Source organism: Pseudophryne corroboree, chromosome 3, assembly GCF_028390025.1.
Source record: "Pseudophryne corroboree isolate aPseCor3 chromosome 3, aPseCor3.hap2, whole genome shotgun sequence".
NCBI lineage: Eukaryota > Metazoa > Chordata > Amphibia > Anura > Myobatrachidae > Pseudophryne > Pseudophryne corroboree.
In genome coordinates, this window is record NC_086446.1 from 4,869,085 (window position 1) to 4,882,847 (window position 13,763).

At 47.8% G+C, this 13,763-nt stretch overlaps 1 protein-coding gene across 1 annotated transcript in view; it reads left to right on the plus strand.

Annotated features, from left to right (window-relative positions):
* Positions 1-497: 497 nt before the first annotated feature.
* Positions 498-13,763, plus strand: part of LOC135054516 (gastrula zinc finger protein XlCGF26.1-like) — a 93,546-nt gene continuing 80,280 nt past the window's right edge. The window contains exon 1 of the mRNA XM_063957644.1: positions 498-586. The gene's annotated coding sequence lies outside the window, so the exon portion shown is untranslated. The remainder of the gene's footprint in view (positions 587-13,763) is intronic.

A 13,763-nucleotide genomic window follows, 5' to 3' on the forward strand; every position in this document is an offset into this window, starting at 1 on the left:
ACGGTAACACTCATGGGGGGCACAGGACAGTAACACTCATGGGGGGCACAGACCAGTAACACAGAGGGGCAATGAGCACATGACACAGACAGAACAGGGGTATCACTACCTGTCAGGGGACATCACCAGCTGTACACAATGTAGCTGGCTGCACAGTGCCACCATAGGCCTCCCAGCATACACACACTATGGGGACACTCACTACCGTGGTAACAGGAAGTCTGGTCACTAAGGGGTTACCATGCAGAGCAGTCACCGCGGGGGAGGGGGGTCCTGCACTCATATACCGCCCCCTATATCACTAATCATCCCCCCCCCCCCCCCACGCACACAGCTGGGAACCCCAGGCCGGAGCCCTCTGCAGCGGTACACCTCCGGAGCCCGGGACACGCCACTTCCGCTCTGTGCGTTCCACCCTACTTCCGCGTTCCCGATCACTTCCGGTCCGTGCGTTCCACAACTCATTCATCCTGTGCGTTCCACTCCACTTCCGCGTATCACCTTACAGCCGGCCTAATCCCCGCCCCCTGTGCTCCATAACAACATCCGGGTCTCTAGGCGGGAAGGAGCAGAGAGGAGACATCAGGTAATGATGCTATATATTATTATTATTATACAGGTGGAGCAGCCTGTGGTGTCCTGTTGTTGTTGTTGTTATTATTATACAGGAGAAGCAGCCTGTGGTGTCCTGTTATTGATATTATTATTATACAGGAGGAGCAGCCTGTGGTGTCCTGTTATTGATATTATTATTATACAGGAGGAGCAGCGTGTGGTGTCCTTTTGTTATTATTATTATTTCTCTAACGTCCTAGTGGATGCTGGGGACTCCGTAAGGACCATGGGGGATAGACGGGCTCCGCAGGAGACATGGGCACTTTAAGAAAAAAATTGGATTCTGGTGTGCTCTGGCTCCTCCCTCTATGTCCCTCCTCCAGACCTCAGTTTGAATCTGTGCCCGGACGAGCTGGGTGCTACTTAGTGAGCTCTCCTGAGCTTGCTAAAAAGAAAGTATTTTGTTAGGTTTTTTTATTTTCAGAGAGATCTGCTGGCAACAGACTCCCTGCATCGTGGGACTCAGGGGAGAGAAGCAGCCCTACTCTCTGAAGATAGGTCCTGCTTCTTAGGCTACTGGACACCATTAGCTCCAGAGGGATCGTACACAGGATCTCACCCTCGTCGTCATCCCGGAGCCGCGCCGCCGCCCCCCCCCGCAGAGCCGGAAGACAGAAGCCGGTTGAAAGAAGCAAGAAGACTTCGAAATCGGCGGCAGAAGACTCCGGTCTTCACTGAGGTAGCACACAGCACTGCAGCTGTGCGCCATTGCTCCCACACTAACCCACATACCCCTGTCACTGTAGGGTGCAGGGCGCAGGGGGGTGCGCCCTGGGCAGCAATTAGGACCTCTTGGCAAAAGTTTGACATATATACAGTTGGGCACTGTATATATGCATGAGCCCCCAACAAAATTTTTTACATTAAAGCGGGACAAAAGCCAGCCGTCGAGGGGGCGGGGCTTCTTCCTCAGCATTCACCAGCGCCATGTTTTTTCTCCACAGCACCGCTGAGAGGAAGCTCCCCAGTCTCTCCCCTGCAGTTACACGGTAGAAGAGGGTAAAAAGAGAGGGGGGGGCACATAATTAGGCGCAAAAATAAATAAAAACAGCAGCTACTGGGTTAACATTAAGTTACTGTGTTATTCCTGGGTTAATAGCGCTGGGGTGTGTGCTGGCATACTCTCTCTCTCTGTCTCTCCAAAGGGCCTTATGGGGGAATTGTCTTCAGATGAGCATTCCCTGAGTGTGTGGTGTGTCGGTACGTGTGTGTCGACATGTCTGAGGTAAAAGGCTTCCCTAAGGAGGAGATGGAGCAAATGTGTGTGTGTGTGAGGGTGTCTCCATCGACAACGCCGACACCTGTTTGGATATGTGTAATTAAGTGCTAAGGTGAATTTATTGCACACAAGTTTAGAGAACAGACAGGGAATTTACCCATGTCTGTCCCTATGTCACAGAGACCTTCAGAGTCTCACAACGCTCACTATCCAAAATAATAGACAATGATACCGACACGGAGTCTGACTCCAGTGTCGACTACGATAATGCAAAGTTACAGCCAAAATGGCAGAAAAGTATTCAATATATGATTATTGTAATAGAAGATGATTTGTATGTCACTGATGACTCATCTGTCCCTGACACAAGGGTACACAGGTGTAAGGGGAAGAAAGCTGAGGTAAATTTCCCTCCTCTCATGATGAAAAAGAGCAGGAATCTCCAGACAAGAGACTGCAGTTTCCCACAAAGAATTCTCAGGGTATATCCTTTCCCTACTAGGGCCAGGATACGATGGGAATCTTCCCCTAGGGTGTCACGTTTGCCCAAAAGGTAGCCCTGACGTAACAACTATCCTCAGGGATCCTGCAGAGAGCGTGCACATTCTGGTACACTACTCAGACCGGCGATTGTGTCGGCATGGGTTTATAGCGCTGTAGCAGCGTGGACAGGTACCTTATCAGCAGAAATTGAGACCCTAGTGGTATATATATTTCTCTGACGTCCTAGTGGATGCTGGGAACTCCGTAAGGACCATGGGGAATAGCGGCTCCGCAGGAGTCTGGGCACATCTAAAGAAAGCTTTAAGATCACCTGGTGTGCACTGGCTCCTCCCCCTATGACCCTCCTCCAAGCCTCAGTTAGATCTCTGTGCCCGAACGAGAAGGGTGCACACTAGGGGCTCTCCTGAGCTTCTTGGTGAAAGTTTTAGATTAGGTTTGTTATTTTCAGTGAGACCTGCTGGCAACAGGCTCACTGCATCGAGGGACTAAGGGGAGAAGAAGCGAACTCACCTGCGTGCAGAGTGGATTGGGCTTCTTGGCTACTGGACATTAGCTCCAGAGGGACGATCACAGGTCCAGCCTGGATGGGTCCCGGAGCCGCGCCGCCGCCCCCCTTACAGAGCCAGAAGAGCGAAGAGGTCCGGAAAAATCGGCGGCAGAAGACGTTCCTGTCTTCAATAAGGTAGCACACAGCACCGCAGCTGTGCGCCATTGCTCTCAGCACACTTCATACTCCGGTCACTGAGGGTGCAGGGCGCTGGGGGGGGCGCCCTGAGACGCAATTAAAAACGATAAAAATACCTTATATGGCAAAAAATACATCGCATATAGCTCCTGGGCTATATGGATGCATTTAACCCCTGCCAGAATATACAGAAAAATGGGAGATAGGCTCCGCCCCCTTTCCGGCGGCCTTATCTCCTCAGCACACTGGCGCCATTTTCCCTCACAGCTCAGTTGGAGGGAAGCTCCCTGGCTCTCCCCTGCAGTCACTACACTACAGAAAGGGTTAAAAAAAGAGAGGGGGGCACAAATTAGGCGCAGTATTAAAACATACAGCAGCTATAAGGGGAAAAACACTTATATAAGGTTATCCCTGTGTGTGTGTATATGTGTATATATATATATATATATATATATATATATATATATATATAGCGCTCTGGTGTGTGCTGGCAAACTCTCCCTCTGTCTCCCCAAAGGGCTAGTGGGGTCCTGTCCTCTATCAGAGCATTCCCTGTGTGTGTGCTGTGTGTCGGTACGTTTGTGTCGACATGTATGAGGAGAAAAATGATGTGGAGACGGAGCAGAGTGTCTGTAATAGTGTTGTCACCCCCTAGGGGGTCGACACCTGAGTGGATGTACTGTTGAAAATTACGTGACAGTGTCAGCTCTGTATAAAAGACAGTGGTTGACATGAGACAGCCGGCTACTCAGCTTGTGCATGTCCAGACGTCTCATAGGCCGTCAAGGGCTCTAAAGCGCCCGTTACCTCAGATGGCAGATACAGACGCCGACACGGATACTGACTCCTGTGTCGACGGTGAAGAGACAACCGTGATTTCCAATAGGGCCACACGTTACATGATTGAGGCAATGGAAAATGTTACACATTTCTGATAATATGAGTACCACCAAAAAGGGGTATTATGTTTGGTGAGGAAAAACTACCTGTCGTTTTCCTGAATCTGAGAAATAATATGAGGTGTGTGATGATGCGTGGGTTTCCCCCCGATAACAATTGATAATTTCTAAAAAGTTATTGGCAGTATACCTTTTCCCGCCAGAGGTTAGGGTGCGTTGGGAAACACCCCCTAGGGGGGATAAGGCGCTCACACGCTGGTAAGAACAAGGGCTATACCCTCTCCTGAGATGGCCGCCCTTAAGGATCCTGCTGATAAAAGCAGGAGGGTATCCTAAAATGTATTTACACACATAATGGTGTGATACTGCGACCAGCAATCGCCTCAGCCTGGATGTGCAGTGCTGGGTTGGCGTGGTCGGTTTCCCTGTCTGAAAATATTGATATCCTAGATAGGGACAGTATATTATTGCCTATAGAGCATTTAAAAGATGCATTTCTATATATGCGTGATGCACAGCGGAATATTTGCTGACTGGCATCAAGTATAGGTGCGTTGTCAAATTCTACCAGTAAAGTGGTCAGGTGATGCGGATTCCAAACGGCATTTGGAAGTATTGCCTTAAAAAGGAGACATTTGGGGTCGGTCTTTCAGACCTGGTGGCCACGGCAACAGCTGGGATATCCACGTTTGTATCCCAGGTCGCCTCTCAAAATAAGACGCCGTATTATCAGGCGCAGTCCTTTGTTGGCAAGCGGACAAAAGGTTCCTCTTTTCTGCTCGTGACAGAGGGAGAGGAAAAAGGCTGCAGAGATCAGCCAGTTCCCAGGAACAGAAACCCTTTCCCGCCTCTGCCAAGCCCTCAGTATGACGCTAGGGCTTTACAAGCTCAGGCACGGTGGGGGCCCGTTCTCAATGAATTTCAGTGCGCAGTGGGCTCACTCGCAAGTAGACCCCTGGATCCTTCAGGTAATATCTCAGGGGTACAAATTGGAATTCGAGACGTCTCCCCCTCGCCATTTTCAAAAGTCGGTTTTACCGACGTCTCCCTCTGACAGGGAGGCAGTTTTGGAAGCCATTCACAAGCTGTATTCACAGCAGGTGATAATCAAGGTACCCCTCCTGCAACAGGGAACGGGGTATTATCCCACACTATTGTGGTACCGAAGCCAGACGGCTCGGTGAGACTGATTCTAAATCTAAAATCTTTGAACACTTACATACAGAGGTTCAAATTCAAGATTGAGTCACTCAGAGCAGTGATTGCGAACCTGGAAGAAGGTACCTCAGGTTATGGTACAGAACTGTCACTATCAGTTCAGAAGCTGCCGTAGGGATGGTCCACGGCACCCCGGGTCTTTACCAAGGTAATGGCCGAAATGATGATATTCCTTCAAAGGAAGGGAATTTTAGTTATCCCTTACTTGGACGATTCCCTGATAAGGGTAAGATCAATGGAACAGTTGGAGGTCGGTGTAGCACTATCTCAGGTAGTGTTGCGGCAGCACGATTGGATTCTCAATATTCCAAAATCGCAGCTGGTTCCGACGACTTGTCTTCTGTTCCTAGGGATGATCCTGGACACAGTCCAGAAAAAAGGTGTTTCTCCCGGAAGAGAAAGCCAGGGAGTTATCCGAGCTAGTCAGGAGCCTCCTAAAACCGAGCCAAGTCTCAGTGCATCAATGCACAAGGGTTCTGGGTAAAAATGGTGGCTTCCTATGAAGCAGTCCCATTCGGTAGATTCCACGCAAGAACTTTCCAGTGGGACCTACTGGACAAATGGTCCGGGTCGCATCTTCGGATGCATCAGCGGATAACCCTGTCACCAAGGACAAGGGTATCCATCCTGTCGTGGTTGCAGAGTGCTCATCTTCTAGAGGGCCGCAGATTCGGTATTCAGGACTGGGTCCTGGTGACCACGGATGCCAGCCTGCGAGGCTGGGAAGCAGTCACACAGGGAAGGAATATCCAGGGCTTATGGTCAAGCCTGGAGACATCACTTCACATAAATATCCTGAAGCTAAGGGTCATTTACAATGCTCTAAGCTTAGCAAGACCTCTGCTTCAAGGTCAGCCGGTGTTGATCCAGTCGGACAACATCACGGCAGTCACCCACGTAAACAGACAGGGTGGCACAAGAAGCAGGAGGGCAATGGCAGAAGCTGCAAGGATTCTTCGCTGGTCGGAAAATCATGTGATAGCACTGTCAGCAGTATTCATTCCGGGAGTGGACAACTGGGAAGCAGATTTCCTCAGCACGACCTCCACCCGGGAGAGTGGGGACTTCACACGGAAGTCTTCCACATGATTGTGAACCATTGGGAAAAACCAAAGGTGGACATGATGGCGTCCCGCCTCAACAAAAAACTGGACAGGTATTGCGCCAGGTCAAGGGACCCTCAGGCAATAGCTGTGGACGCTCTGGTAACACCGTGGGTGTACCAGTCAGTGTATGTGTTCCCTCCTCTTCCTCTCATACCCAAGGTACTGAGAATTATAAGACGGAGAGGAGTAAGAACTATATTTGTGGCTCCGGATTGGCCAAGGAGGACTTGGTACCCGGAACTTCAAGAGATGCTCACAGAGGACTCATGGCCTCTGCCGCTAAGAAAGGACTTGCTTCAGCAAGGACCCTGTCTTTTCCGAGACTTACCGCGGCTGCGTTTGACGGCATGGCGGTTGAATTCCGGAAGAGGTCATACCTACCCTGGTCAAAGCCAGGAAGGAGGTGACCGCACAACATTATCACCGCATTTGGCGAAAATATGTTGCGTGGTGTGAGGCCAGGAAGGCCCCCACGGAGGAATTTCAACTCGGTCGATTCCTGCATTTCCTGCAAACAGGAGTGTTTATGGGCCTAAAATTGGGGTCCATTAAGGTTCAAATTTCGGCCCTGTCGATTTTCTTCCAGAAAGAATTGGCTTCAGTTCCTGAAGTCCAGACATTCGTCAAGGGAGTACTGCATATACAACCCCCTTTTGTGCCTCCAGTGGCACCGTGGGATCTCAACGTAGTTCTGGGATTCCTCAAATCACATTGGTTTGAACCGCTCAAATCTGTGGATTTAAAATATCTCACATGGAAAGTGACCATGCTGTTGGCCCTGGCCTCGGCCAGGCGAGTGTCAGAATTGGCGGCTTTGTCTCACAAAAGCCCATATCTGATTTTCCATTCGGACAGGGCAGAACGGCAGACTCGTCCCCAGTTTCTCCCTAAGGTGGTGTCAGCGTTTCACCTGAACCAACCTATTGTGGTGCCTGCGGCTACTAGAGACTTGGAGGACTCCAAGTTGCTAGACGTTGTCAGGGCCCTGAAAATATATGTTTCCAGGACGGCTGGAGTCAGGAAAACTGACTCGCTGTTTATCCTGTATGCACCCAACAAGCTGGGTGCTCCTGCTTCTAAGCAGACTATTGCTCGTTGGATTTGTAGTACAATTCAGCTTGCACATTCTGTGGCAGGCCTGCCACAGCCAAAAATCTGTAAATGCCCATTCCACAAGGAAGGTGGGCTCATCTTGGGCGGCTGCCCGAGGGGTCTCGGCTTTACAACTTTACCGAGCTGCTACTTGGTCAGGGGCAAACACGTTTGCAAAATTCTACAAATTTGATACCCTGGCTGAGGAGGACCTGGAGTTCTCTCATTTGGTGCTGCAGAGTCATCCGCACTCTCCCGCCCGTTTGGGAGCTTTGGTATAATCCCCATGGTCCTTACGGAGTTCCCAGCATCCACTAGGACGTCAGAGAAAATAAGAATTTACTTACCGATAATTCTATTTCTCGTAGTCCGTAGTGGATGCTGGGCGCCCATCCCAAGTGCGGATTGTCTGCAATACTGGTACATAATTATTGTTACCAAAAAATTTGGGTTATTGCTGTAGTGAGCCATCTTTTTTAGAGGCTCCTCTATTATCATGCTGTTAACTGGGTTCAGATCACAAGTTGTACAGTGTGATTGGTGTGGCTGGTTTGAGTCTTACCCGGGATTCAAAATCCTTCCTTATTGTGTACGCTCGTCCGGGCACAGTATCCTAACTGAGGCTTGGAGGAGCGTCATAGGGGGAGGAGCCAGTGCACACCAGGTGATCCTAAAGCTTTCTTTAGATGTGCCCAGACTCCTGCGGAGCCGCTATTCCCCATGGTCCTTACGGAGTTCCCAGCATCCACTACGGACTACGAGAAATAGAATTATCGGTAAGTAAATTCTTATTATATATATATATATATATATATATATATATATATATATATATATATATATATAAAAGATGCTGTCTTAAGAGATATATATATAAAATATGCCCAAAGAGACATTAGTCTACTGGGTTCTAGAGTCAAAAGCTATGTCGATTTCTGCTTGACGTGTCCTGTAGAATATGCAATGGACAAGATGATGCCGACTTAAGAGGCATATGGAAGGCTGAGGATTGTGTGGAGAAGGGTTCTCGAACCTGGCCTCCACAGCTATAGCTGGTAATTCTGATATTTGCCTTATATTCCTGCACAGCCTCGGAAAGCACTACATTATCAAATGCAGCCTTTCGAACACAAAGAAACAAGAAAGTCATAGGTGCGTCCTTTCTTGCCAGAGGCAGGGGCAGAGGAAAGAAGCTGCACAACACAGCTAGTTCCAAGAAAAAGAAGTCCTCCCCGGCCTCTACAAAATCCACCGCATGTCGCTGAGGCTCCACAGGCAGAGCTAGGCCCGGTGGGGGCACGCCTTCGTAAGTTCAGCCACAAGTGGGTTCGCTCCCTGTTGGATCCCGGGGCAATAGATATTGTGGCTCAGGGATACAAGCTGGACTTTGAGGAGATGCCCCCTCACCGACGGCTCTGCCGGCTTCCACCCACGAGAGGCAAATAGTGTTAACTGCAATTCACAAATTGTATTTTCAACAGGTGGTGGTCAAGGTTCCCCTCCTTCAACAAGGAGGGGGTTATTATTCGACCATGTTGTAGTCCTGAAACCGGACTGTTCGGTCGGACCCATACTGAATTTAAAATCCATGAACATATACCTGAAATGGTTCAAGTTCGAGATGGAATCGCTAAGAGCGGTCATCGCAAGCCTGAAAGGGGGAGATTTTATGGTGTCTCTGAACATAAAGGATGCATAACTTCATGTCCCCATTTATCCACCTCGTCAGGCGTACCTCAGAATTGCGGTACGGGATTGTCATTACCAATTTCAGACGTTGCCGTTTGGTCTCTCCACGGCCCGAGAGTATTCACCAAGGTAATGGCGAAAATGATGGTGCTCCGGCGGAAGCAAGGTGTCACTATTATTATCCCGTACTTGAACGATCTCCTCATAAAAGCGAGATCGAGAGAGCAGTTGCTGAACAGCGTATCACTTTCTCTGGAAGTGTAACGGCAACACGGCTGGATTCTATATATTCCAAAATCGCAGTTGGTTCTTACAGCTCATCTGCCTCTCCTAGGCATGATCCTAGACACAGACCAGAAAAGGGTTTATCTCCTGATAGAGAGAGCTCAGGAGCTCATGACACTGGTCAGGAATCTATTAAAACCAAAACAGGTGTCAGTGCATCGCTGCACTCGAGTCCTGGGAAGGATGGTGGCATCATACGAGGCCATTCCCTTCGGCAGGTTCCATGAGAGGACCTTCCAATGGGACTTACTGGACAAGTGGTCCAGATCACTTCTTTAGATGCATCGTTTAATCACCCTGTCCCCCAGGGCCAGGGTGTCTCTCCTGTGGTGGCTGCAGAGCGCTCACCTTCTCAAGGGACGCAGATTCGGCATTCAGGACTGGGTCCTGGTGACCACAGACACTAGCCTCCGAGGGTGGGAAGCAGTCACACAGGGAAGAGATTTCCAAGGTCTGTGGTCAAGTCAAGAGACTTGCCTTCACATCAACATCCTGGAACTAAGGGCCATATACAACGCCCTACGTCAAGCGGAGACCCTGTTTCGCGACCAACCTGTTCTGATTCAGTCAAACAACATCACCTCAGTGGCTCATGTAAACCGCCAAGGCGGCACAAGGAGCAGAGTGGCAATGGCGGAAGCCAGCAAGATTCTTCGCTGGGCGGAGAATCACGTAAGCGCACTGTCAGCAGTGTTCATCCCGGGAGTGGACAACTGGGAAGCAGACTTCCTCAGCAGACATGACCTACACCCGGGAGAGTGGGGACTTCATCAGGAAGTCTTTGCACAGATTATAAGTCGGTGGGAACTGCCACAGGTGGACATGATAGCATCCCGCCTCAACAAAAAGCTACAGCGGTATTGCGCCAGGTCAAGAGACCCTCAGGCGATAGCTGTAGATGCCCTGGTGACACCGTGGGTGTTCCAGTCGGTTTATGTATTTCCTCCTCTTCCTCTCATACACAAGGTGCTGAGGATAATAAGAAAAAGAGGAGTAAGAACAATACTCATTGTTCCAGATTGGCCACGAAGGACTTGGTATCCAGATCTGCAAGAAATGCTCACAGAGGACCCGTGGCCTCATCCTCTAAGACAGGACTTGTTGCAACAGGGGACCTGTCTGTTCCAAGACTTACGGCAGCTGCGTTTGATGGCATGGCGGTTGAACGCCGGATCCTAGCAAAAAAAGGCATTCCGGACTAGGTCATTCCTACGCTGATAAAGGCTAGGATGGACGTGACAGCTCAATATTATCACCGTATTTGGCGAAAATATGTTGCTTGGTGTGAGGTCAGAAATGCTCCTATGGAAGAATTCAAGCTGGGCCGTTTCCTTCCCTTCCTACAGACCGGAGTGAATTTGGGCCTAAAATTGGGTTCCATTAAGGTCCAGATTTCGGCCCTATCCATTTTCTTTCAAAAAGAGTTGGCTTCTCTACCAGAAGTTCAAACGTTTGTAAAGGGAGTGCTGCATATTCAGCCCCGTTTGTGCCTCCAGTGGCACCTTGGGATCTTAACGTGGTGTTGAGTTTCCTGAAATCCCACTGGTTTGATCCACTTAAAACCGTGGAGTTTAAATATCTCACGTGGAAGGTGGTCATGTTATTAGCCTTAGCTTCGGCTATGCGTGTGTCAGAGTTGGCGGCTTTGTCACATAAAAACAGAGTCTTTGTTTATCCTGTATGCTTCCAACAAGCTTGGTGCTCCTGCTTCAAAGCAGACTATTGCTCGCTGGATCTGTAACACGATTCAGCAGGCTCATTCTGTGGCTGGATTGCCGCTGCCAAAATCATTTAAGGCCCATTCCACTAGGAAGGTGGGTTCTTCTTGGGCGGCTGCCCGAGGGGTCTCGGCATTACAACTTTGCCGAGCAGCTACTTGGTCAGGTTCAAACACTTTTGCAAAATTCTACAAGTTTGATACCCTGGCTGAGGAGGACCTTGTGTTTGCTCATTCGGTGCTGCAGAGTCATCTGCACTCTCCCGCCCGTTTGGGAGCTTTGGTATAATCCCCATGGTCCTTACGGAGTCCCCAGCATCCACTAGGACGTTAGAGAAAATAAGATTTTAAACCTACCGGTAAATCTATTTCTCGTAGTCCGTAGTGGATGCTGGGCGCCCGTCCCAAGTGCGGACTTCTTTTGCAATGCTTGTATGTAGTTATTGCTTACATAAGGGTTATGTTATAGTTGCATCAGGGTTGATCTGGTGCTCTATTGTGTTCATACTGTTAACAGGGTAAAGTTATCACAAGTTATACGATGTGATTGGTGTGGCTGGTATGAGTCTTACCCTGGATTCCCAAAATCCTTTCCTTGTAGTGTCAGCTCTTCCGGGCACAGTTTCTCTAACTGAGGTCTGGAGGAGGTACATAGAGGGAGGAGCCAGAGCACACCAGAATTCAAATTCTTTCTTAAAGTGCCCATGTCTCCTGCGGAGCCCGTCTATCCCCCATGGTCCTTACGGAGTCCCCAGCATCCACTACGGACTACAAGAAATAGATTTACCGGTAAGTAAAATCTTATTTATTACGCGGGAGGAGCAGCTTGTGGTGTCCTGTTGTTGTTGTTGTTGTTGTTGTTGTTATTATTATTATTATTATTACACAGGAGGAGCAGCCTGTGGTGTCCTGTTGTTGTTGTTGTTGTTGTTATTGTTATTATTATTATACAGGAGGAGCAGCCTGTGGTGTCCAGTTGTTAATATTATTATACTTATGGAGCAGCCTGTGGTGTCCTGTTATTATACAGGAGGAGCGGCATATGGTCTCCTATTATTATTATTATTATTATTGAGGAAGAGCAGCCTGTGGTGTCCTAGTATTATTATTATTATTATTATTATTATACAGAGGGAGTAGCATGTGGTGTCCTGTTGGTTTTATTATTATATAGGGATAGCAGCGTGTGGTGACCTGTTGTTGTTGTTGTTGTTGTTGTTGTTTTTGTTGTTATTATTAGAATAATACAGGAGGAGCAGCCTCTGGTGTCCTGTTGTTGTTATTATACAGGAGGAGCAGCCTGTGGTGTCTTATTATTATTATTATTATTATTATTATTATTATAAATGGGGAGAGCCCTATAGACTAATGATGAACGATATCGTCCAAATTGGCTTGCATTAATAACAATGAACAACTATCGGTGCCTCCACACTGAACGATATGAACAATCTATCTATCTATCTATCTATCTATCTATCTATCTATCTATCTATCTATCTATCTATCTATATCCTTTGAATGGGCGGCACTCAGAGACTTAGAAACAGAGTTTAAAGTGCAAAAAAAGACCCCACTGGGCCAATTTATTAGTAACGTTTCGGGGTGTAGTTCCCCTTCCTCAGACAATATAACACAGCAAACATAGTGCATTTTATAGACAAATCAATCAAGTAAACAAAATATCAAACCTGGGCCTCTCCTGTGCCCTCCAGTGTGCGCCCCACGCTCCCGGCCGCCGTCCCCCCAAGGCACTTCCGGTCGCGGGACTCCCGTCGCACCGGAAGTGGCGTCACACGCCCGGCCCGGTCGTCATGGGAACACACTGTTGAGACAACAACAGCGTGTTGTAAATGTGCAAAAGAACAAACAAATCAGCAGTTATGCATAAACGGCTCTGCATGAGAAATCAGCCTAACGTGCATCCTTAACAAAATAAAAAAGTTAAAATCGTGACCTGGTCAGATAAATGCATAACTGTGTACATAATACAAACAGTGCTGTACTATTAAAATTGCATCAAAGAATAATGGATTCCTCACCCGGATGTTGTAAGATAAAACAGAAATGAGTAATCACTAATATCATACCAATATACATATAAATAAGCATGTGATACTTTATACCCAAGTATAGGACCAGCGTACTAGACACCCAAATCCCAGGCGCAAAATATTATATTAATTTATTCACTTGTTTTGGATACACACTAGCTGCACAAACTGGGGCTTTGCAAGAGCCTGGAAATCACACTAGAATACAATGGGGTGTGTCCGTGCGCTTCAGTGACTCCAATTACAGTGATAATATGTGAGTAATTGCCTTTACTAAAAAAACCAAGAGACTTGTTACATTCTATTCTTTTACTAGAAACAAATCACATTACACTTAGATAAACACATTTGTTAAAACCTATAGTAAAATGTATCAGCTCAATTGCTAGTATAATTCAACCGGAATGCATTCCTTAATTTATTAAAAATATAAGGCTGCTTTAGCTTAATTGATTAGACCTGTAAATCTTACAAAGGTAACCAATTTGTATGAAACATTAATCATTAATTTGCCGTTAGTGCCACATTATTTCTCATCACTATATGACAGCTTATATATAAATAAATGATAGTATAAAAGTTTCCACTTATCCTGTTACTGGCGTCCCAGTACAGGATTAGTCCTTCCTGATGTGTTTTGCCCAGTTAAATGGGGTTATATTTACCCTGTCTTGGGAATA